The sequence below is a fragment of the Phascolarctos cinereus genome, unplaced genomic scaffold (genome assembly GCF_003287225.1).
Source record: "Phascolarctos cinereus isolate Bilbo 61053 unplaced genomic scaffold, phaCin_HiC Scaffold_726;HRSCAF=1367, whole genome shotgun sequence".
Lineage (NCBI taxonomy): Eukaryota > Metazoa > Chordata > Mammalia > Diprotodontia > Phascolarctidae > Phascolarctos > Phascolarctos cinereus.
This window is the reverse complement of record NW_027556098.1, coordinates 230761323-230785970: the sequence shown is the minus strand read 5'-3', so window position 1 is coordinate 230785970 and position 24648 is coordinate 230761323. Positions and strand designations below refer to the sequence as shown.

Sequence of the window (24648 nt, the reverse complement as noted above, 5' to 3'; positions counted from 1 at the left end):
ATATGCTATTGTGGAAAGAGCAATGGACTTGGAGCCTGAAGGTCTTATGCCATTTCAGCAAAGGCAAATTAGAAAAAGTAACTTATTTGGGCACAATAGCAATTCTTCAAGAAAAAAAAAAGTTTGCGATATGTCTTGGACCTCAGTACTTTAACTGATCTGTCATCTCCTCACTGTGTATTCACCCCCAGATCACAACCTCTCCATACCTTCATCTTATATTTGGTTTATGAGGAGAAATGAGATTAGCTAGTAACAAAGGAAGGAGCCAGTAGGGAAGTAGGGAGGGCAAGGACTTTGTGAAATAGAGTGGTATAATGGAGAGTGTTGGACTTTGAGTCAGGGAGACCTGGGTTCAAATCTCACCTCCCACACTTACTTGCTGTGGGATTATGGGGAAACCATTCAACCTCTGTTTTCTCATCTGTAAAATGGGAATAACATCTCTTACATGAATTTTGTAGGGAGAAAATGAAATGATGGATATCAAGCACTTTGCAAATCTTAAACTGCCAGAAAAGCATCACACGCATATGTAGCTAAACAAATTGTGGTAGATGGATGTAAGGGAATGTTACTATGCTGCAAGAAACATTGAATATGATGAGTACAGAGACAGATGATTGATGCAAAGTGAAGTGAGCTGAATGAGGAAAATAATATACACAATGACTTCAACAATGAAAATGTAAAGAACAACAAAACCATCAAAATTCAATGTTGCAGAATTCAAATGGTCAAGCTTGGGCACAAAGAAAAGGGATGAGAATGTCCTTCCCTCTCTTTTTTGCAGAGGTGGGGAGCTATGAGTGGAGAGCTACACATAGTGTCAGATTTGGTTGATGTGGTTATTAATTTTCTGGAACTGGTTCTTGAAAAATCTTTTTTATCTTTGCTATAAGGGATAGCTCTTTGGGAGGCAGTACAGGAAAAGAAGTGTTGGGAAATGTAAGTGACATAAGATCAGAAATAGATAAATACCTCTTTCTGAAAGTATTATATAAATCTCAGATGTCAACATTGGCATTGGGCACATTGAATCTGAGTCAGAACTGGGTTCAGAATTCTAAGGATGGAGAAGGGAAGGGCCTTAGAGCTGGAAATATACACACATACTGATTATCACTAAAGGGGGCAGAGTGAAAACTATAGACTAGTGAGTTTGATTCTGATTTCTGGCAGATTTTTAGGACATGCTACGAAAGGAATGAACATTTCAAAAAGGTAGTAGTGATTTTAAAGAGCCAACATAAAGAAGAGCTAATAGCAGACTAACCTTATTTACATTTTTGGCATTGTTATTGGCCTGGTAGACATCAAGGAAATCCTATAGTTAGAGTTTTCTTAGAGTTTTAGCAAAGCATCTTGTAAAGTATTTGATGCTATTCTTTTTTTTTTTTTTTTGCCTTTTGGTGAGGCAATCAGGGTTAAGTGACTTGCCCAAGGTCACACAGCTAGTAAGTGTTAAGTGTCTGAGACTGGATTTGAACTCAGGTCCTCCTGACTCCAAGGCCAGAGCTCTATTCACTGCGCCACTTAGCTGCCCCTCGATGCTATTCTTATGGGAAAGAAGGAGAGGTTTGGGAATATGATAGAACAATTTGGGTCTGACCATTCAACCAGTTCTGAATCCAGCAAAAAGTAGTCATCAATGACAATGTCAATTCAGAGGGGAGTCTCTAGTGGAGTGCCTTAGGGATTTCTCCTGGGTTCTGTGCTATGGTACATTTTTATCAATTATTTAGATAAAGGCACAGATGATGCCAAGTTTAACAAATTTGCAGATGATGTTGATCTGAGAGGGATAGCAAACATGTAAGTCAGGGTCCAAAAACTTCAGCAGGCTAGAATATTGGGCCAAATCTAATAAGATGAATTTTAATGGGATAAATGTGAAATTGTACACTTGTATTTTTAAAAACTCAGCTTCACAAGTATAGAATGAATACATGATTAGATACCAATGTTTCTGAAAAATATTTGGGGTTTTAGTGGATTGTAAGAATAACATATGAACCAAAATAGCTACTGTGATCTTAAGCTGCATTGGAAGAGGAAGAGTATTTAGAATGAAGGAGGTGATAATACTACCATAATCTAACCTGGTTAAACCACACTTGGAATACTGCATTCAGTTTGGAGCACCATATTTAGGAAGAACATTCATAAGATTGAGATCATTCAGAGGAGGGTAACCAGGACAATGAAGGGTCTTCCTTGAAATCACGCCACAAGGCTGAATGCAGAAAGGTACTTAGAGGCAGAGAGGGGAAGCAGCATATGCCAGGCAAGTTAAGCCTCCACCACCATCTTGACTATCAGTCTCCCCTCAGAGCCTGATGAAGGCAGCTCAGGATCCTGAGCTCAAGAGACTTGGGAATATCAGTGTCTCCTAGACCACCAGACTTGCTTTTAATGCAGTATCCATAGCCATCACTTACAGGAGAAATCATGAATAAGGGGTCCACCTTTTTCATCACCTCCAGTAAAACTATTGGCCAACTGCCACCAGTAGTCAAATAGTCACAGGAGCCCTGAGAGTGGCAGCAATTCCTAGACTAAGGATCCTACTTCTAGACTAGCCCTCACAGCTGTTATCCAGGTAAGCAACTCCTATGAAGGGCCAGTATCTCCACCAAATGCCACACACAGGGCAGGCAAGCTAGTTTCACTGAAGGAGAGACAGGGGTCAGCAATGTACCAGGTGGCATCAAACCATCACCATGACCTTCTCCATCACCTCTCTGTAGATCCTAATGGAGGCAGCTAGTTCCTTGAATTCAAGAGCCTCGGGAATAGCAATGTTTCCAGCCCAGTATCCTTAGTCATTGTGCTGGGAAGCAACTCCTGTAGAGACGTAGGCTGTCAACTGCTCTTTCAGGTTCTACACCTGTAGCTACTGAAGACCCAGAAAAGAAAGTTATTTCTACCAAAGTCCCTGACACTGTCAAATGATTTGACATCTGACACAGCTGAAACCTTCTATATATATTGACTCCCCTATTAGAATGCGATTGTGATGCAATACTACTGTGCTATAAGAAATGATGAGCTCAATGGTTTCAGAAAAAAAAAAAACCATGGAAGGACTGCATGAAATAACGAAGAGTGAAATGAGCAGAACCAAGAGAACATTGTATACAGTAATGGCAATGTTGTTTTAAGAACGAGTTTGAGTGAACAAGTTATTTTGAATGTCATAAATACCCAAATTAACTAAAAAGGACATATGAAGAAAGATGCTATCTTCATCCAGAGAAAGAACTGATAAATAGAAGTATGTATGGAATAATTGAATAATTCTACATATGTATACCTAGTTGGGTCTAAAGGTAGATCTCTAGGGAGGGGGAAGGGAGAAAGAGGAATAAAAAAGAAATTTACATGATAATTTTGTAGTATATTTGAAAAGAACATTAAGTTGTACATAGAAGATTTGCAGTTTCATGTGCAATAATCTTTTTTATAGTACTATGTTATGAAAATGCTTGTTTTATTCCATAAATTTAAAAAAAATCTGCTCCTTGAGAGCAGAGATTCTCTAACTTTTCTATTTGTGTTCCCCTGGCACTAAGTACAGTGCTTCACACATAGTGTAAATCATGAAACAAATGCTTCATTCATTCATTCATTCATTCATTCACTCATTCATTTATAGCTTATACTCTAATCTAACCCCTAGTACAGGATGATTAGTTCATGTAAATGAAGATATTTAGCCTATAAAAGAGATTTCTAGGATAAATGATAACTGTCTTCAGGTATTTCAAAGGCCATAGTAGAAGAATGAGTGTCTTCAGACCCAGACAGAAATAATGGGTATATGTTATAACGGGGAAAGTTTAGATTTAATTTAAGGAAAAATGTATTCAGTTTTTCAAGGAAAAAATTCCCAAAGTGGATTAGTCTACCTTAGGAAATGTTGGTTCTCTCTTCAAAACAAGGCTGAATAATCATTTTAGGGGAGTTTTGTAAGGTGATTCTTAATCATTGGACTAGATGGCCTCTGATGACCTTTTTAACTCTGGAATTCTGGGGTTCCTTCTTTCCTTTTCTGTCTTTTCTTTCCTAAGGTCACTGAAACAAGACCCAGAGTTGGATGTGAAGGCAACAGGTAACTCTGTGGTGATTATAGGAATGCCAGGCATTTCCCTCTAGGGCTTCTAGCGTTTTCTGTATGCTTATCAGGGCTTCAGGGTAATTTTCTGGCTAAAAACTGATTCCTGAGGGATCTCTTTTTGAAAGAATAAAGAAAAAAAAAGATGCAAATGTTATCCCCAACCTCAAAGATGCCCAGCAGGAGGTGCTAACCATGTGTGTTATAGAATATATCACCTATACCTTAAAGCAGAGGCGAAGTGAAAGCAATTCACATACCTTTACTTAGGCAAAGACAAAGACTGGGAACATTGTGCAGAAAGAATGAGTAAGAGAAGGCTTATGGCTAACTTGGTGGCTCTTTTATGAGCCATTGCTCGGAGGCTATGGGTCTGTTTTATGACAAACTTTAGTTTAGATTCATTAACTAGCCTGAAGCATGTGGTCCAGCTGGTCTGTCTAAACAAGGACAACATTTTCCTGAGGCAGCAACAGCAGACAGCAGCTAAGAAGCCAGGAGTGAAGTAGCAGAGTGTTGGAGACACAACAGAGAGCAGGACTGGAAGGGGGCCCTCCAGCAGAATATTGCTAGGTCAAGAGCAGTAATAGAGAATGCTACATCAATGGAGCGGCCAAGAGGCTTGTCGGTTTGACAGATGAGGGAGCCCTGAGAAGTTTCCATAACATGACAAGGAACTGCTAGAGGCAGATCTATGCAGACTCAGGCAAGAAAAGTTTTCCAGCCACAAACCCAAGGCAAATGGTGCTCAGGTCATGCTTCTATTTCCAAACATGAGGTTTGGGGGAATAGACTTCCTTCCCCATTGGCATGTGAGTCCATTAAATATTATACCAATTTGTGGCTAGTTGGCTGAGAATGATTCATCATTGCCTGACTTTCTCCTGTGGTCTTCTGTCTCAGTTAAATACTTTGCTATTTGCCTTTTGCTTCCTGCCTGATGTATTAAAGAATGCAGTGGATGGGGCCACAAACTAAGTGTTGTCTCCTACTTCAAACTTAAGTTAGCTGTGTGTTTTCAAAGTTGAATGACATACATGTTACTTGAGCCTGCTATTTTGTCTTTACCAAAGGAGAACTGAGCACTGGAGGAAGAGAAGTGGATAACAATGGTAAACCCAGTAGCTGGGATTGTAGTATTTACTTGGTTAATAGTTCTGGGTTGGTGCTATGCATAACGCCCAAGGACATTAGGAGAATTGATTAAAAGAGTAAAAGTAACTAAAATCAAGTGACAATTAAAAGTCCTATTTTCTCCCCTACATATACTCTTCTTATTAAAATATAACTTGGCAAATGATGTTGACATGGGAAGATTCAGTTGTATTGATTGTAGTAAAGGCTTAGAAAAGTACTTATGCAAAGTGAACTGATTGGAGTCACATTTTCGGGTCTTTGTGTTGTGGAGCCCAATAACTTGACCCAGAATTGTGGGTCTAGATTAGAACCAGGAGCTAATCGGTCTAGACAAGTCAATGGCCAGCTGTTCCGTGCTTCATTTACTAGCCTGACTTTTGCAAACTGCAGCTTGGTTTAATCATCAGGCATCGCTGAAGCTGGAGGCCTTCAGGGGTATGTGTGTGGGTGGGGAAGAGGGGTTGGCACCTCCTTTCACAGAGCACAGTGTCTGCACATAATTAAACAGCAGAACTTTTGCTTCTCCCTAATTAATGAAGAAACAGCCTGGAACCTTCCATGCCCCAGAATGCTTTGCTACCATTGTGTCTGAATTGTTCTGCTTTGTTCAAAATCAAAGGGGGTTTCTCTCTAGGCTTTCCTTATTCTTTATAAATTAAAATTGTTAAAGATATGCTACACAAATGCAGCAATTTGTCTGTAGTTCTTGCTGAAACACTAAAAACCTGAATAATAATAATTTTTTAAAAAAAAATCATAACGAAAGAGGCTTTCTCCCTCTGATTTAGAATTAATCGCAACAAAGCAACACCTTGCGTCTAGAAAATTGTTAATGAGCTTTAATGGCTCCTCCAGCCAGATTATTGGGAAATCTGCCCAGGATAGAAAGGAGACGTGCTTAGTGACCTACTAAATCTGCCTCCAGGTTGCTCAAGTGAGTTCACAATCCCCAAATCCAGGCTTGCGGGTTGAGGAAACTAACTCTGAATGCAATGTTTTGCACATTTTTAAACCAGACTGGTGATTCTATTCAGCGTAAAGAGGTCCAAGTAAGGAAACTCACTCCCCTAAAGCAGATTGGCAGCCACTCTGCAATTTGCAATCAATTCAATAAACATTCACTAAGTACCTGTTATGTGCCAAGCACTTTGCTAAGCAATGAAGGTGCAAAAGAGGCAACCCCCCCCAATATTCTTGGTTCTCAAGGATCTTACTATCTAAAGGAGGAGATGACATGAAAAGAAATACTTACCAAGCAAGTCTCTGAGAATTGTCTAGGGTTCTGAAAGGTGAGTTGAATTGCCCCTGGTCACTTAAGTATTTATCAGAGTTGAGCCTTGAAACCTCTCACTGAATCTGAGGCTACCTCTCTGGAAGGCAAGACTTCCTTCCTCTTTGCCTGGACCGTAGCAGGATGCTTTTTTGAATGAATTAACGCTGAATTAGGGCAAAAGAGGAATGATGCAGAGTCAAAATTCTCAAGGACTGTTATTTTAGTGGGAGTTTGTACCCCTCGAGTCCAGCCCATCTTTAAGGAAAGGGAGTTTATTTGTAGCCTTTAGCATTCACAGGTCTAGGGCAGGGGTCTTAACCTTTTTTGTGTATGTCATGGATCCAGTAAAGCTTATGGATGCTTTCTCAGAATAGTGTTTTTAAATGTATAAAATAGAATATAGAGGATTATGAAGAAAATGAATTACATTGAAATATGGCTATCAAAATTTTTTTTTTAAGTTTTTGAACCTCAGGTCAAGAACTCCTGATATAGAAGCCATGTTTATGAACATATATGTATCTATCTACATTTATATTTACATAGATATGACTGTGTATATGTGTAAGGGTATATGTAGGGTTATGTATACACATGGATTATATATGTTTGTAGAGGTAAATATGTATTTGTAGTGGTACACACATTTTACACATACATATGTAGGTACATGTAATGTACTTACAGAGGCCATGTATAGAGATATCTGCATATATATGTCATAAGTGAGGCCATGAGTATGTATATGTAGAGGCATATATATATATTGAAAGTATACATATATATATACACACACATGCACATATATATATATATATATATATATATATGTGTGTGTGTGTGTGTGTGCAGTGGGCATATAGTATATGTGTATATAGAGGTATGAATGTATGTATGTATTTGTGAAGAGGAATGTAACTATACCTGTAAGAATACATTGTGGATGTGCATGTAATGTGCATATATAGTGGCATACATATGTACACATGTTGGGGTTGTATGTAGCCATGAATATGTACAATGGGGAGAATAGCACATTGTACTTGTGCTGCCTATGTGTGTATAAGAGTATATGCATATACATATATATGTTGAGAGTTGTGTGTGGATGCATGTGCAGATGTGTGAGAGCAGGCAAGCACAGAGGGTAGGGTTTGCATATCCATATGACTGCATAGGTGTTCCCCTCCTTAAGCAGGTTCTCCTTCACACGTCTGAAAAAGGTACATCCCCTAATTCTTCCTTCCTCTTTTCTAGGAGCAGCTTAGGGTGGGCCCATTGTTTCATTTGGCTCCCAAATGTTAATAATTAAAGCAAACACTGTGATCAGAGTTAAATATTACTCATTGTGTTTACTTCTTCTGTAGCTTCTGTTATGAAGAACCTAGTATGGCATGAGCCCAGAGTTAGGGCTTTGTCCTGCTGTGTAGGAGACCTGGTTTTGTTTCCCAAGTTCTCTCTCCTCATGTCAATGGAGGCTGGAATACCTGAAGGAATCAATCATTATGTTAATGGGAGCACCTTGCATTTTTGCAGCTCTCTGATATACCGTGTGCTTTCTGACCCTTCATTTCCCTGATGTAACTTCACCACAGCTTTATAAGTTAGGCCAGGTGGGTTAGACAATGAACTTGGTGACACAGGAGGGAGCATTGGTGTGTAACTCAACAGTGACCCTGCCTGGTTACTACTGGGGCAGCATTAGTGGGCACCAGAGGCAGTGCCGGCCTGGGTATAGGGCCTCAGGCACAAGCTTCAGATTTTGAGTGTGGTGATGCAGTGAAACCTACAGCCCCAGATACAGGTACCTCACCTCTCTCCTGACATTCTAGCTACTTTCCTCTCACCTTCCCACTTCTCATGTAGGGTTTCTGACACTGATGCATCAGCCCTGTGGACTATGTTCTCATTCTCAGGAAATAATACTGGATCAGTGCCTGCTTGCAGGTAGTGTTAATGCTGGCTAACAAAGCTGGCGAATGAGGCTGCAGAGTGGGCCAATCCATCTGAGAGATGGACAGAGGTGCAATACTGTGAGCGTCCTGCTTATCACTGTGCCTTCTATTAGATTATCAGATTGTAAACTCCTTGAGGGCAGGGATTGTGTTAGACTCATTTTTGTAAGCCACAGCCCCTCTCCTTCTCTCCTCAGCACCTTGTATGTAATAGGTAAAAATAAATATTCCTTGAATTTTGTTGAATACCTTCCAATCCTTTGCCCTTCCCATTGGCCAATGCTCTTTTGTATTCTAATTATTCTGCGTATAAGATTTTAGGTAGAAAGAGTACGAGGCTAGGACTAAGGCCTGGCTCCACTAGTAATGGCTGTGTGACTTTGGATGTCACTTAAACTTTATGCCTCAGTTTCTTCATCATTAAAGAGGGTGAGACTAAAACTTGCCCTACTTTTCTCTCAGGCAATTTAATCCAATGACACAAAATGCATGTAACATGTGTAAGCATTCTCAGGAGTTAAAAGGATCATACAATTCCAATGTATTATGATTCAGCGGGTCCCCTAGAGACAGAGCCTGCTCAGAGGTCAGAAGAGAGCATAGGTAAGGACTTCAGGTTAAAGCCGCAGGATCTGGGGTTTATAAAAGCTCCAATTCCAAGTCTGACATTTAAAGCTCAGCTTGGCACCGTTCTTCAGCCCTAAATAGCAAAATTGACTTTTCCCCATAGAAGCATATTCTAAATTATGCTGAAGATACTTCATTCCAGTCTGCTTGAGACCCGATGCAACCTTAAGCAGCTTCTATAATATACAAACTGATTTATAACTGTGATCTGCAAAGAGGAGTGGAAAAGAGCCAAGATGAGTTTCTGTTAGACAGAAATACTGGCATGAAATACTAACATCGTTAGGACTCATCTCATGATAGGCCATCTCCTTTTTGCAAGCATCTAAAGAGTACATTTGGGGATAAGACAGAAAGAGCCTTTGGGTTTTCCGAAAGGGCTTAGTTGTGGGGCCCATGAGCAAAGGTGTAGAATGATCTTAGTAGCTGAAGGAAGACTGCAGACAGGGTTGCTGCTGCTCTGTGGGGGGAGGGCGGCAGGCGGGGTTGGGGAGGGGGACACAAGACCAGCTCAGAGCCTACTGATTATCCCTCGCTGAATCTGAGAGTCCTTTTTCTGTGAAGAGTGTCTGTGACTGCTGCTCACAGGGCCCTTCTGCATGTATCTTTGTCTCACAGATGCGGCTTTTCCTACCTCTTCCCTTTCCCTTTACCAAAGGGATTAAGATGGCTGCAAAGGACAGATGTGTGATAAATTCCAGCTGTCTTCTGTTTAGCATAAAATGATTACTTATGAATCAGCCATTTGTATTAGACAGGATTTATTAGCCAATGAACTAGGTATGCTGAAGAGAATTAATGATATAAGACAATATATAACTGTCCAAGGAGTGGTAGAAAAGGCTAAGTATGAGAGGCTATGTGGCCTAGTTGGTAGAACACTGGACTTGGAGTCAGGACAATTGGGTTCAAAGCCTCAGAGACCACCCAATTATTCAGAACTTCAGTTTCCTCATCAGTAAAATGAGGATAATAATGCCTGTACCACTTACCTTATAGGACTACTGTAAGGAAGGTGGTTTGCCAACCTTAAATAAAGCATGATATAAGCATAAATTATTAAATACTACATGTTGAGAGGAGGGAAAGATCCCCAAATTTAGGATAGCTGAAGTGAAGGATGTAGGTCTGGAGCCAGGCAAATTTTAGAGAGGCAGGAGTGAAGGGCAGGAAGTATTCTTCTGAAACTAGAGAAATGGTGGGTGGAGAAGCAGAAATGCTCAAGACACATTTGAGCCTCATGGCACTTCCCTAAGAAAGGAAGTGATGCAAGTATTTTCTCACGTTTCACTTGTCAGAAATGAAAAGTGAGGGTTAGTAGGTAACAGTGCAGATATCCTTATTCTCACTTGACAGAAATAGAGACTGAAGGCCAGTAAAATTAAGGGATTTAGGTTAACCTCAGATGAGACATGACAAAACTAGAACTTGAACCTAGATCACATGACTCCAAATGTCATGTTCTTTCCACTACACCATAGCTATTCATCTGTCAAGATAAGTCTACTATGTTTTAAAAACTATCCTGATTTATACCTTGGGATGAGATCCCTCATAAATCAGGCCAAGTTCCATATTAGTGTCCAGCTCGGATTTGGGTTTAGTTTTGGGTCAGATTATATTGAGTGTGGGAATGGGATGGCACAGGCAACTGCTTTCCTCAGTGTTAGAATAGGAATTATGCTTCCTGAATAGCCTGGAGTAGGTGTAAGTTTATAAACCTAGTGGTGAAGTTGTGTTGGCTCCAAGGTGATTGAATGGTTGGGAATAATGTGCTGGGAAACAAGTTGTTTTCCTGGATACAAGCTATGCTGAGCTTGCCTTGAGGCCTCACATTATTACCAGATTAAACAGTGGACTGAAGTTGGGAATTTGCTGTAGCTACAGTCTTACTTAGTGCTTAGGCTATGTACTGAGTTTATTAGGGGAAGAGGTCAACTTACATTAGATGCCTTATCACATCTGCCACAATTTCAAGAGCCCCTGAGATCCACCGCCCCCCCTGCCATGGAATTGGATAACACTCTCTACAAGGACTCTTCTGCCCTAGAAAAGCCAGGCTCCCTATCTCTGTTTCCTGACTTTATCCTCTATTTTTGTTGGACTCATGGGCAGGAGTAGCAGTTTTAATGAGGCTTCCATTTTGGCCATCAACTTTCACAGTCTGACTCCTGGGTGGCCTTTGCTTCTGGTTAGCATTTCAAGTTTTCTGTTGCCTGATTCAGTAGGTGAGATGAATTACTTCCTTTTAGTCAAAATAATTGTTGGTCTTTCATTTTGAAAAGGACCAATGACATCACAGATTCTTGACTCCTGCTTGAAAATTGAATTTAAGTGAGGCGGTTGCACAAAATTATCAGCCTCACTCTCTCTTCCAAAATCATCTAAGTCCAGTGGCAAGACAAAAGTCAAAATAACTGATGATGGCCCAGAATGCAGTGGATGACCATGGCGTCTTTGATGCTGACCAAGCTCTAAGCAGCTTCACGGTGCCTGTTTCAGCCATCTTCATGGCTGTTGGAACAAATTATTCTCATCTGCCCATTTTATGGGGGAAAGTCTTCATATGCTTGGGATACACATTCCACAACTCACTGAAGGGTTCGAGGCCTGTTGGTTAATCTCCAACTGGTTTAGCCCATCTGCTGAGATAGTTTTGGGTGTGGCCACTACTGCATGCTATGGCTTCTTGGAGCCACAGGTGAGAGTTGGATAACAGGTGGACACCAAAAGTAGATGAACAGCCCTGAAAAGGGCTTAGTAAGCCCCCACATCAGAGGGGCTAGTCCTCTCTGAACAGGTGGTGTAGTGGATAAGTAGAGGATCTAGAGACAGAAAAACCCGAGATCAAATCTAGCTTCAGATGCTAACTAGCTGTGTGACTGACCCTGGGTAACTTACTTAATCCTGTTTGCCTCAGTATTCTCATCTGTAAAATGAGTTGGAGAAGGAAATAGCAAATCACTCCAGTATCATTGCCATGAAAACCTCAAATGGGGTTGCAAAGAGTCAGATATGACTGAAATGACTGAACAACAATAAACAATAATAACACAAGATGGTGCATTACACATAGTTAGAACACAAGAAGTATCTGTTGTCCAAGAGATTCTTGAGGACATTTTAGTTAAAATAGGAGCTAAGGGAAGGTAGGCAACTGGGTAGAATGCCATTTTGAGGAAGGGGGGTGGCAAGGCACTCTTTAATTATGCAATTTAATTATTGTACAAGTACATTTTTTTATGCTGGGAAATTCTTCTCTCTGTGGCATATAAGCCTCTATTTCATCCAGGTTGTCCTATTTCAGTAAACTTGATAGACAGTGATACATGGGAGATAACAATTTTTAAATTATACCCAACACATATAAATGCTTTCCCCTGAATCTGGTTCATAGATTTAGAGCTATTAAGGACCCCAGAGGTCAACCTAGTCCAACCTTCTCATTTTATAGATGAAGAAACTGAGACATATATAGGGGAGGATCACAATAAGTCACATATAATTTCCAGACCAGCAGAAACCACTGCAGTGGGCAAAAACTTTTTTCTTTTTAGTGAAAATGGAGCTAGGTACATTCAAGAAGCATTTCACAAAGGGCAGCACCTTTTGCCCTTAAGATGTCCTGGGGCTGAGAATGTGATTGTGGTACCATATGGCCAAATCTTTTTTTAAATCACTTTTCCTGGGAGCTAAAATCCTTGAATCCCACAGTATAACTTGGTAGATCCAAGGTATTAATGTTGCCTTCCTGGGAAAAGTATGAATGACATGTTGTGAATGTTATTTTGTGAAAATAGCCCTTTCCAATTAGAAAGTCATCAGAAAGACATTATTAGTAAGCAAGGAAGGGAGAAAGTAGTGCTTCAGCCATATATTCAGTAATGGTAGACCATGTTTTAATGGGACTGGTAGCCATTTTTAATAGCCCAGGGTTCAGAACTGTGATAATGCTATGATAATGGAACAACAATTCCCCATAGTTGTTAATAGAAGAACCAAGATTTTAACTTGAGCTCTTTCTAGACCCAGTACTCTTTCTATGACACCACACTGCCATATAGCCTGTTATCTCCAATCCAACATTTTCATTTGGAGCTCAGACAAAAACATCTGGCTAGCCCCAAGATCACAGACAACCATAATTGAAAACAACTCATTGTCAATGCCCATATCTATTGCCTTCTGTTCTATGCCATGTTATTGAGCGAAAAGGCTGCATCAGACACTGTATTTCATATAGTAAACACTAGAGGGAGGGAGTTAGGCAAAGGAAAAAAAGCAAACAATGGGAGTGTCCAGATCACGTGTGTGAGCTTTTAGGGTAAATGAATTCCAGCTCTTACTAAGGCAGAACAAAAGATTTTGTTTAGAGAGATTTTTATCTTTATATCATGCCTGGGTGTATTCATATCATACCCATATTTCCACACAGTATAGACCTGCTCAGAGTTCGGTAGAAGCTTTCAAGATCATCTAGTCTCATTTTACATACAATGAAACTGAGGCCCAGAGGCATTCCTAGAAGAGTTGTGCCCTTCATTAAAAAGCAAATAGGAAAGTAAGACATTCCTTAAAAATTCTCTGTCAAACTTCTTACCGACAAGGACAGGCCTTCTCCTTAAGCACTATCTGCTAAACAAATATCTGCTAAATCTGTCCCAGGACACAAAACAGGAAAGAGCATTAAGATATGTTGCTGAAATCCTGACCTAGCATAGGCATTTGTACAGACAATGTGATCCAGACCCATGATGTAGCAGCACAGAGAATGGAAAGCCGTAGCCTCAGAATCAGGAAGAACTAGGTTCAAGGTTCTGTCCCTTACACAAACTGGAAGTATGACTCAGGGGAAACTGCTTCATTGTTCAATGTCCCAGGCAACTCACTAATATTACAAATTGTAGAACAGTTGCAGTTCTGCATTGGTAGAGGGAGTTTTCTCACTAGGGAGACAGCCCTTAATCGATGAAATCATAGGTCTATACCGAAGGCCCTACGCCCCCCAAAAAAAAAACCCCAAACAACCACAACATAACGATTCACATTCACATTTTAAAATAACTTCAGGGTTCTACCACACTTTTCTTACCACAGTCTCATAATGGGCAGAAGGCAAATTTCACTAGCCCTGATTTACAGATGGAAAAAAATGAATGCTTAAAGGAATTTGGTGAATTTCTTAGGTACACAGGGCTAGTAAAAGTGATGGAACCTGGGCTTGAACCCAGGTCTTCTGGGACCAGGTTCAGAGTTCCCTCCATTGCCTCACATTTGCTCTCATTTCCCATCCCTTACTCCAGAGAGATCCATTCTTCCTATAGATCAATAGCCTTAAGGTACCAGCAGATACTGGGCTATTTTTACAAGCCTAATAGTGATTCTTTAGCTCCCCATAGTGATTTTAACAATATCAAGTCATCGTCCTAGATCCAAAGGTCCTCTGTCCTTTCACAATTCTTCCATGACTTAGTTTACCATGAAGATTTACATTTTACAGCTAGAGGGAAACACATGGAATTGGGTGACAAGCCCAGTGTCATACATAGCTCAGCAGAAGCAGAGATTTGAACTCTATGCTCCAAATTCCCTCACTCCTCATTCCATTTTTGCTCACTGGAAATGTCAAAAGGGTAAAGAAAATCCACAGGCCTAACTGATCATTAGCATAAAAGAAAAAGGGAGAAAAAAAGAGGGTGATAGGAAAGAATAACTTGAAATGTCCTTGAAAAGAGAAAATTTAACCAAAAACTAAGCCTACACTTCTTTACATCTTGAGTACAATTAATTTCATACAGAAAGCAAGTCCTCTTACTATAGATTTTTAAAAGTTCCTTATTAACTTCCATTTAGTATCATCATAATAAAACATGCTACATTAATAAGGGGATCTGCCCTTTCCTAGTGCCCAGGGTGAGTGTCTTACCTAAGATATTAACTTATATATCATGACAGCAGTAATTGGATTATGATCATACTTAGCCTCTGTTGGTCACTATAAATTATACTGACATGAAAAACTAAGAGCCAGAATTTGGGTACTGAGTTTGTTAGTCATGCATTATACTACTTACCTTTCAGGGCAGACCTCTAATTTCAGAAAGTGCTGAAATGCATTACTGCACCCGTTATCAAAAATCTTTGGCAGACGTATCATTTATCCTTGTTGTGGTAATAAACAGATTGACAGTGTTCTGGTATTAACAATCCAGGGGGAAGAAAAAAAATGCATTCATTTAAATTTCCTTTCTACAAATAAAATGAAACATTGGATAAAAAGCACTTGTATTTAGAAGACTCTGGAGAGATACTGGTGAATGACAGAACGTCTGGTTGATTTACATGAAGCACCAAGTGCTTGTATGAGAATAGGTTAGATTTAGATTGACGAGCAAATGTGTAACCAGACTTTTGGCTGACAAATGGCAGAACTATGCCAGGGTATCACTTCTTCTGGAGGGATCCTATAAGTAAGATAGGGGATAAAGTTCATACTGGAAAAGACATTCAAACAGTGGGAAAATGAATGTCAGGGTTGCTGGAGCAGGCAAAATAAGCATATGCAAATTTTAATATCCCAAAATAGCATTGGGACAGTTTGACAGTTGTCCTGAAATACAGACCAGTTGTATTATATGGACTGTTCCAAATCCTGATGGTTTGCATATTCTACGCATGTCTGCATTCACATTCCTTCTGGGTGATTGTGTCCATTTTCAGATAAGCCAGTTTCATTGGCCCCTTTTGGGTTAAGTCTCTATCCCCTAAATGGGTCTTATTAACTTAAATGAGAAAATGCAAATGAAAACTGATTAGATAATTCTACATTATATAGATCAGTGCCAAAAATTTTATAATTTTATGGTCCAAATTGGATTAGTTGTATTATGGTTGGTTGCAGGAGAGAGGGAGGGAGGGAAAAGGGAGAGAGGGAGGGGAGAGAGAGAGAGAGAGAGAGAGAGAGAGAGAGAGAGAGAGAGAGAGAGAGAGAGAGAGAGAGAGAGAGAGAGAGAGAGAGAGAGAGGAATACAGACTCTCATATGCTTTCTGTCAAGGAAGATGAGTTGTTTTGACCACATCATTCTCCTGGGTGTTGAAACCCATTTGGTGTTTTAGTTTTACCTTTTAGAAAGTTGTAATATCTCTTCAAGAGACTGACTGGCAAAATGGGTGAGGGGCTGCCAACTCAAGAAATCTGTGGTGTTGAACAGACATTGGCTTTAGGGGAGGAAGGAAATCAGTTTCCAGTGAAAAAGGTCCACGTTTGATTTTTAGCTCTCCAAGGGCACTCAGATGGATGGTGTCTGAGTCTGAGGGAAAATTCCATCTGAGGTAAGGGCTCTAATTTAAGCTCTGCCATTGAGATGTCATTGCTTTCCATCTTCTCTGGAAAATAGATGTGATTATAGCTTTCATTTGATTACCTTATAGAAGTGCTGTATTAACCAATAGTAGTCTAGAAAGGAGCTACAGTGGTCCTCTAATTCCTAGAACAACAGTATCAGATCAAAATTCCTCAGCCCAGCATTTTAGAGTTCACATTTGTGTGATGCTTTTGATAGGATATAAAGCATTTTCATCACAATAAACCAGTGAGGTAGATACCACCAGTGTTTTTAGTACCACATTACAGATGAGGCAACCAAGCCTCAGAGAGGTGAAAGGATGTGTGTGTGGTGACATGGGTATGAAACAGCAGAACCCTGACAGAAACCCAGGTCTTCGAAATCTAAGTTCATTGTTTTTTCTACCATCCCACACTGTGACTTCTCAATGTTTTTCATTGACTGGTTCTTTCTATTGTTCCTTTCTAAATTCACTTTCACTTCTCTCTGCAGGTTCTTTCCTTACTACCCCAAGTATGTACTGTCACTTCTTGTGGGGGGGGGGGCTATCCGTAAGTGTGTGAGCATGTTATTTCCAACTATATTGTAGATTATTTTCTATTTCTTTTGCAATCTCACCCCTTGGTGCCTAGGTTGGTGCTCTGTACTTAAGTGGTCAATAAAAGCTTATTCAAAATTCATTGTACTGTTGCCAGCCTCTCCTTTCCTTCTATCACCTCCCCCAAAGCTGGCTTTGATCTGAAAGTTGTGAACTTTGACACTAATCATTCAGGAAATCACATATTTTGAATTCTTCAGTTATATTTCAACAAATCAATCACTGTTTAATTTTAGTATTTCCCACCCTGCCTTAATTTTTCAAAGGAAAAAAAATTGTTAATACGCTTTAGTGCTCTCTCCTTAAAAGCAAATTGCTAAGTCCAAATTAGCTCTCAGAAACTTTTTCTGATAATGGAAATGTGTGCCTTGGCTCTGAAGCCCAAAACATTCATCATTCTCTACTCTGCATTCCTATTGTATCAAATAGCATAGCCTGCATTTGATGCAGAAGGCAAAGTTGGGAAGTTCCTTTGATGCTGTGGCTTGTGACACTCAAGCCTGAATCCATTTGACCAAATGCCAAATAATACTGGTTAGGAGTGTCAAATATAGTACAGATAAGCAGATGGGGGGAACAAGCCATTGAGAGAAATGTTCGGGGGGAGGGAAGGACCATCACAGTTTGCATGTGTGTGTGGGGTGTGGTATGGGTGTGTAAAACTTTCATTAATCAGAATGCTTGGGAGGTGAGGCATTCTAATGAATTGGAGGCTAAAGAGGAAGTACCTTTTGTTGTTGGAACTCTTTCTGAGGTATGTTGATTGTGTCTCTTATCTTAACAAGAGAACATTATAAAAAATATGACGAAAGTTTGGATCACATGGTAACTTGTGTGATCATTTGGACCCAACAATTCAGTTAGTGAGCATTTACAAGAACCAATTACTTGCCAGTCCCTATGCTAGGCATTGGCAATGCAAAGCCCTTATCCTCTAGGAGCTAATTTTCTTTTCTTCTCTTTTTTTCTTTTTTTTTTTGGCTAGGCAATAGAGTTAAGTGACTTTCCCAGGATCACACAGCTAGTAAGTGTTATGTGTCTGAGGCCAGATTTGAACTCAAGTCCTCCTGAATCCAGGGCTAGTGATCTATCCATTGCGTCACCTAGCTGCCCTGTATCGCTAATTTTCTTGATTATAATGTGAAATATTAGAAAGTGAAGGAGATAGGACAAAATGGGCATCCTGGAAGGTTATAAAAAAAAGTTTTCTTGTGCTTTTCATCCTCCTTAGAAAAGCATACTGAAAGGATCCTTTGTGAGGAGCTTATTTTTGCTGGCCTCGCCCTCTAAGGACACTTACAAGATCTGTCCTGGGGTTTGTACTAAAAGCCTTCTCAGTGTGGTAGGACCTGCTGGAGGCTTTGCTTCACTGGCATGGCTTTTGGGAGCCCTGGGTCACCTCTGTCCTGTGAAAAGGCCTTGGAGAAGAGCACCAGTAGAAAACTGTATACCTCCTCCTGAAGGTAACAATGGCAAAAATCTCTGGTCAGATGGATTCCAGTGTGTTCAGACTCAAGATATTCTCTCAACCCACAAGCACAGTAACAGGTCAGGTTTCCAGTGTAAGCAAGGCTCAATTTTCCCCTCAGGGTTCTATGGGGTTCCCTGAGTGGTTCAGATGATTCTTCTCTAATGCTATTAGCTCAAGCCCCAGTATGTTCTACAGTTACTATCTCTCTATATAGCCGACTGACCCAGTGATTAGCATCCCAGTATCCTTTAACTAATTGACATCAATTCGTTTTTACAAAGAGATATTTACAGAGAAGAAACAGTAAGAACAGAAGTATAAACATTTCTCCCGTCTCCCACCTCAGTCTCTAGGGAGAGGAGGTTAAAACTTAAAGCAATTTCTAGGAAGCCTTTTCCCCACCAACTTCACTTACGAATGTTGCATTACCATTGGATGAACTGGAAACTCAGATACTGCTAGGCTTAGCTCCCCCTCCTAGGGACCATGCTAGTACCTAGGCTGGTAGCCTGCACTGTGGTTCCTGGACCTCTGGCAGCTCCCTCTCCTGATCTTTCAAAGATCACAAGGTGGTAGACTAGTACAAGGGTGGGGAACCTGCAAACTCGAGACCACGTGTGGCCCTCTAGGTCCTCAAGTGCAGCAACCACATTTGAGAACCTAGAGGACCAGAGGTGGCCTCGATGCCACAGGTTCCCCACCCCTGGCCTAGTATCTCTAACACTCTTTCACTCAAGGCAGAAAAGATTAGACATAACCAACAAAAGCAACAGCAGGACCGTGTGCTCACGGATCATATGGCAGAGTCTCAGGTGGGAAGATAAAGGGTTGAGGCCTCTCTCACCACCAGTGGGAGCTTCCTTGACTCTTCACTCAAATGCATCTGGGCAGGAACGAGCAAATGTCTTGGCCAGTCAGGCATTTGGATGCACTCAGTCTTAGCTCAGCAGACAATGGAAAGGCTCCTCATCTTTCCATGGAAAGGGGACTGGAAATACCTGCACAAGCTCTAAACTGGGGAGCAGGGCCATTGCATTGCACACCTTTCTGCGAACCTCTTCCACACGGGCTAGCAGCAGGCACAGCAAACTGCCAATACTCTAAGGGATGGGGCTTCCACTGTCCAGGTCAATGTATTCCTGTTTAATGTGATTTGAGTTAATTAATCATCCACTCACTGAGAAAAGGGTTGTTCATTGATCTCCTTAGTAGGATCTAATATATTTTCATTAGCAAGCTGAAGAATGAGGCAAGGTGGTATCATGGGAAGAGTCCTGGATTTACATTAAGAAGCCTTGGGTTCAAGTTTTTGCTGTGACAATTTTTAGGTATGTAGCTTTGGTTAGTTTCTCTCACCTTTATGAGTTGCAGTTTCCTCATTTTTAATGAGTGGGAATGCTATTTGCACCACCTACATCATCCTTCCTATTGAAAGGAAAGGATGGCTGTAACTCTAAAGCACTTTGTAAGCATCAGCTATTATTGAGATGCCAGCCTTTCTTCCTTTAAAAAATAAACATTTACTCAAATAAAATGAAGTCATTTTGATTTAAGTAGAAGTGCTGATTCACAACCTCTTCTCCCTTGTACATTAGAGTAATAAAAGGTATATTGTTTAATAAACCATAAATGTGGGAGCTGAAGTCTCCCTCAGATATACATGAGTAACTTCTGTAGAAATTGTTCATGCTGATCTGAGAGTAGAACATGGCCTTTTGACTTGAACCTACAAAAGCAAGGAAATTCATTGTTAAAATTCCATCCTTTGCTGCCCTGCCAGGAGAGGGAAACTTCTCTTGTGGCAGAATTTTTCTGCCCAGGCTGGCAGTGAGAGTTTTGTTGACTCAAGAAATTTACTGCCATTGTACTGGATGGAAACCAGGACACAATAAAGCAAAAACCAACTTTATTTGACCAGAAAACCAATAGATTTATTTCTTCTCTCAGTGATGGCGTCATTTTTCTTTCTTCCTTAGGTTGTGGGGAAATTGGCATCAACACATAGCTGAATAGAAACCTTCTTTTGACATCCTAAACTTCCAGCCTCCATGTGAAAGTTCCTAATATTTCTTCTCCTTTAAGGATCTGTAATTTCATCAGTGTGAGTACTCCTTCCAATAGTGCAGATTTCATTTCCTTCTGTAACTTAGGAAATGGTCTTTAAGAGTTTCTGTGGCTAATAATAATTAATTAATAAGAATAATAGCTATATTTAAGTAGTCCTTTAAGTTTTTCCAGCTCTTTAGTGACAAGTAGCTTATGATGGAGCGGTATAGCACAGTGGAAAGAGAGTGGGCTTTGGAGTCAGAGGCTTTGAGTTCCAATTTTTTCTCTGCCAATTAATTTTGTGAGACTTTGAGCAAAGTTTCTCTCTGGACTTCAGTTATCTCATTTGTAAACTGTGGAGGATAGACAAGATCAGGGGTTTGTGTGTCCTGGCAAATCTGATGAAGCCTATCGACCCCTGCTCGGAAGGTTTATAAATAATAGAATGAAGTGCAAGATTTCCTCTAACTGAAATTGTTTAAAATAAAGATGTATTTTTTTTTGCATCCAAGTTCACGGACCCCCTGAAACCTATCTATGGACACCTTCCATTGAACCCAGGTTAAGAACCTCTCATTTAAGTGATCTCTAAGGTCCTCTCTAGCTCTAAATCTATGATTTTCTGACTTCCCAAGTCAGCCCTTTCCACTTTTGGCAGCTTATTTAAGTTTTTTTTGTTTTGCTTTGTTTTGTTTTGTTCATATATATATATATATATATATGTATATATATATGAGTGTGTGTGTGTGTATAGATAGATATATATATGTATATATATTATATATATGAGTGTGTGTGTGTGTATAGATAGATATATATGTATATATATATATATATATATATATGTATATATATATATATATATTTTTTTTTTTTTGAGCTTCAGTGTGGCTCTTAGTTCTGCCCCTAATGTCAAGTGGAGCAAGTCTATTCTTCCTGCCACAAGACAGCCCTTCAAGAAGATTCATTCCAGTTTGTCATTCATTTGTAGGTTTTCTCTCTCTCTCTCCCTCTGCCTCCCCACCTCTGTCTCTGTCTGTCTCTGTCTCTCTGTGTGTCTATTTGTCTCTGTCACACACACACACACACACACACACACACACACACACACACAGAGAGAATTCTTCACAATTCGAGTGTATCTGGGGGCTTCCACATGATAATACCACAGGAAAAAACATAGTATTACATCTCTGCTGATGGTAAGGAACAATGTGACTTTCTCCTTTTCTGGGTGCTGGCTTTTTTGAACTTAACCACGATGAGCAAATCAAAGGAAAATAAACAAAGGCCACTTCCTCATGTCAAACTAGTGGCCACAACAAATATTCAGGGTCCAAAGGCAGTATCTCTGTGATAGAACTTTGTGTGTGGCCAGGGTTGTCTGTCTGTGTTTTGGTCAATCTGGGGGCTCCTCATATTTGGAAAGAAGTTTTAAGTGGGAGGCAGAATAGATAGGAATGGCAAACCTCAAGGCGTGGCTCTTCCTGCTTAGATAAGCAAAACCAGATTGCTTCAGACAGACTCATCACTAACCAGACTACCTTGCCTGATGGGAACTTTTTTTAAACCAGTAGTTGTAAAGAGGTATGATTAGAAAAAAGGGCTGTCTGAGGTTGGAAAGTTGTCTTATTAACATCACTAAACAACTCCATTAAAAACAACCAGACAAAATCTAGCTTCTAATACTCAAATGTTGAGGAGGTAATTTTTCCATTTTTCTACTGCTTCTTTCTCCTGAAGAATGAGTTTCTTTGCTATGTGGAGACATTTCTGAGACCTGAGATTTAGAGGTACTTTGTCTTGAAGCTGTCATATTGATAGTAGCAGAGCAGGTTTTAAATGCCATGAATACTTTTTCAGGTTCCTTGTCATGTGGTGAAATTTTTTAAAGACCGAGAAGAGGAATTAGTGGTCATCTTCTCCCTTATTCTACAGATGAGGAAATTGAGTCCCGGAGCGGTTAAATGACTTGTCTAAAGCTATGCAGATAGTAAAGGTCAGAGCCACACCCTTAGACTCCAAATTTAGTGTTCTTTCTGTTGTTCCATTCCATTTTTGAAATTGGGGCAGAAACCAAGGTCTTTTACTTAGTAGGTCTGTATTTGTTGTTGAATCATTTCAGTCATCTGACTTTTTTTGTTAGCCCATTTAGGGTTTTCTTGGCAAAGGTACTGGAGGGATTTACCATTTTCTTCTTCAGCCCATTTTACAGATGAGGAACTGAGGCAAACGGTTAAATGACTTGCCTACGGTCATACAGCTAGCAAGTGTTTGAGGCCAGATTTGAGCTCAATGAAGACGTCTTCCTGATTCCAAGCCCAGTGCTCTATCTGCTATGCCACCTAGCTGTTTAGGCCTATGTTAGCACTTCTGTTACACAGATATGTTTAAATAGTATGACATTTCCATGATGAATTAGGCCACAGAGTGCTTTGGGGAAATGTATTGATAGAGTCCAAACATGCTTACCTGGAGAGCCTGAGGTATAGACTGTCCCCTGGATAAAGGTTGGAGGTGTTGGAAAATTTTAGAGTAATAAAGAATATAATGAGAACTTCCACATGTAATATGAATTTTTGATACACATATACTTCATCATTAATATATTTTTTGGGAGGGAGAATATCACTAGGATTAAAATTTTCCCATGGAAATTCTACCCACATCATACAAAACATGGTTTAGGAAGTGCTGGTATGGTTATTTGCATCTGCTTCAAAAGTCAAGAGAGTAATTATACATAAATTTCAGAGTAGGCTTTGACCTGGAAGCTTGATTTGCTTGATGCTTCCTGAAGATAAAGTTGGAAATAAAGCCTCCTAAGTATTTTTTTCCCCAACCAGCATGTGTATCTCTATCCTTTCATTAACTCATCCTGTTTTCTCTTGCCCTGAATTTTGTAGGATATAATAATCTTAATTTCCAACACTATTAACTGATTCACAGAAATACTCATTTGAACGAATTACCTTTGGCAGTCAGGTATTAGAGGAAGGCTAGGATTTCAAGATCATAGATTTAGGTCTTCAAAAGGACCCCAGAGGTCATGTATTCCAACCTCTGATTTAACAGATAAGGAAAGTCAACTCCAAAACCCAAGGCAACACAAAATAAGTACCAAAGGGAGGATTTGAATCGAAGTCTTCTGACTCTATTTAGCAACTGCAAGCTTCCAGGTTCAGGAAGTTATGCATAATTGTTATCTTGTCTATTGAGGAAGATACAAATGAATGTAATAGTATTTCCCAAAATATATTCTGTATGATGTGCATAAGATTTCCACAGGAAAATTATAATCCTGGTGATATCTTCCTGTCCCCCTCCAAACAAACAAACAAACAAACAAACAAAAAAACTTTGAAGCATTATGTGTATCCCTATAATAATGGTGATAGGGGACATGTTTACAATCACAGCTAGCATTTATATCATGATTTAAGGCTCACTAAGGATGGGGTCAGCTTGTGACAGGGAACTTCCAGGTGCGGTTACTCCCTGTACCAATTAAGGTCAGCATTTATAAAGTGATTTAAGGCTTGTAAAGTATTTTACAAATATTATTTCAATTTATCTGCATGACAACTCTGAGAGATAGGTGCTATTATTATCTCCACTACAGATAAGGAAACTAAGGCAGAGGTTAAGTGACTTGCCTAGGGTGACTCATCTAGTAAGTATCTGAGGAGGGATCTGAACTCAGGTCTTCCTGACTCCAATTTCAGTGCTCCGTGCACTGTGGTTTCACCTAGAGCAGGAAATGAACACAGACTTTTCCCTTCCAGTCTGCAGAGAAAGAACTGTGAAGCATTAAATGTAGGGAAGGCAGAGATGAGAATGGCAGACCCCAACCCGAAATCTACTATTAAAGATTTTTAATTTAATAATTTCACAAATTAGTCACTAATGGAATTTCTGAGATTTAGCTTTAACTGTGACTTTGTAAATCATGCATCATGCTATGTCCTCAAGATATAGTTGTGATTCTATTTCTTATTTATGAAGCTCCAAGTTCACAGAACACATGCAGAATATATCTCTGGGCTGTTGGTTGGTGGGAAAGAACATTGGGGAGAGA

General features: G+C 39.9%; 1 long non-coding RNA gene across 2 annotated transcripts in view; it reads left to right on the top strand.

Annotated features, from left to right (window-relative positions):
• Positions 1 to 24648, top strand: part of LOC110220718 (uncharacterized) — a 140761-nt gene that overhangs the window by 65125 nt on the left and 50988 nt on the right. For both annotated transcript variants that reach the window (XR_013483049.1, XR_002327952.2), the window contains exon 2: positions 20501 to 20625. This is a non-coding gene — a long non-coding RNA (uncharacterized LOC110220718). The remainder of the gene's footprint in view (positions 1 to 20500; positions 20626 to 24648) is intronic.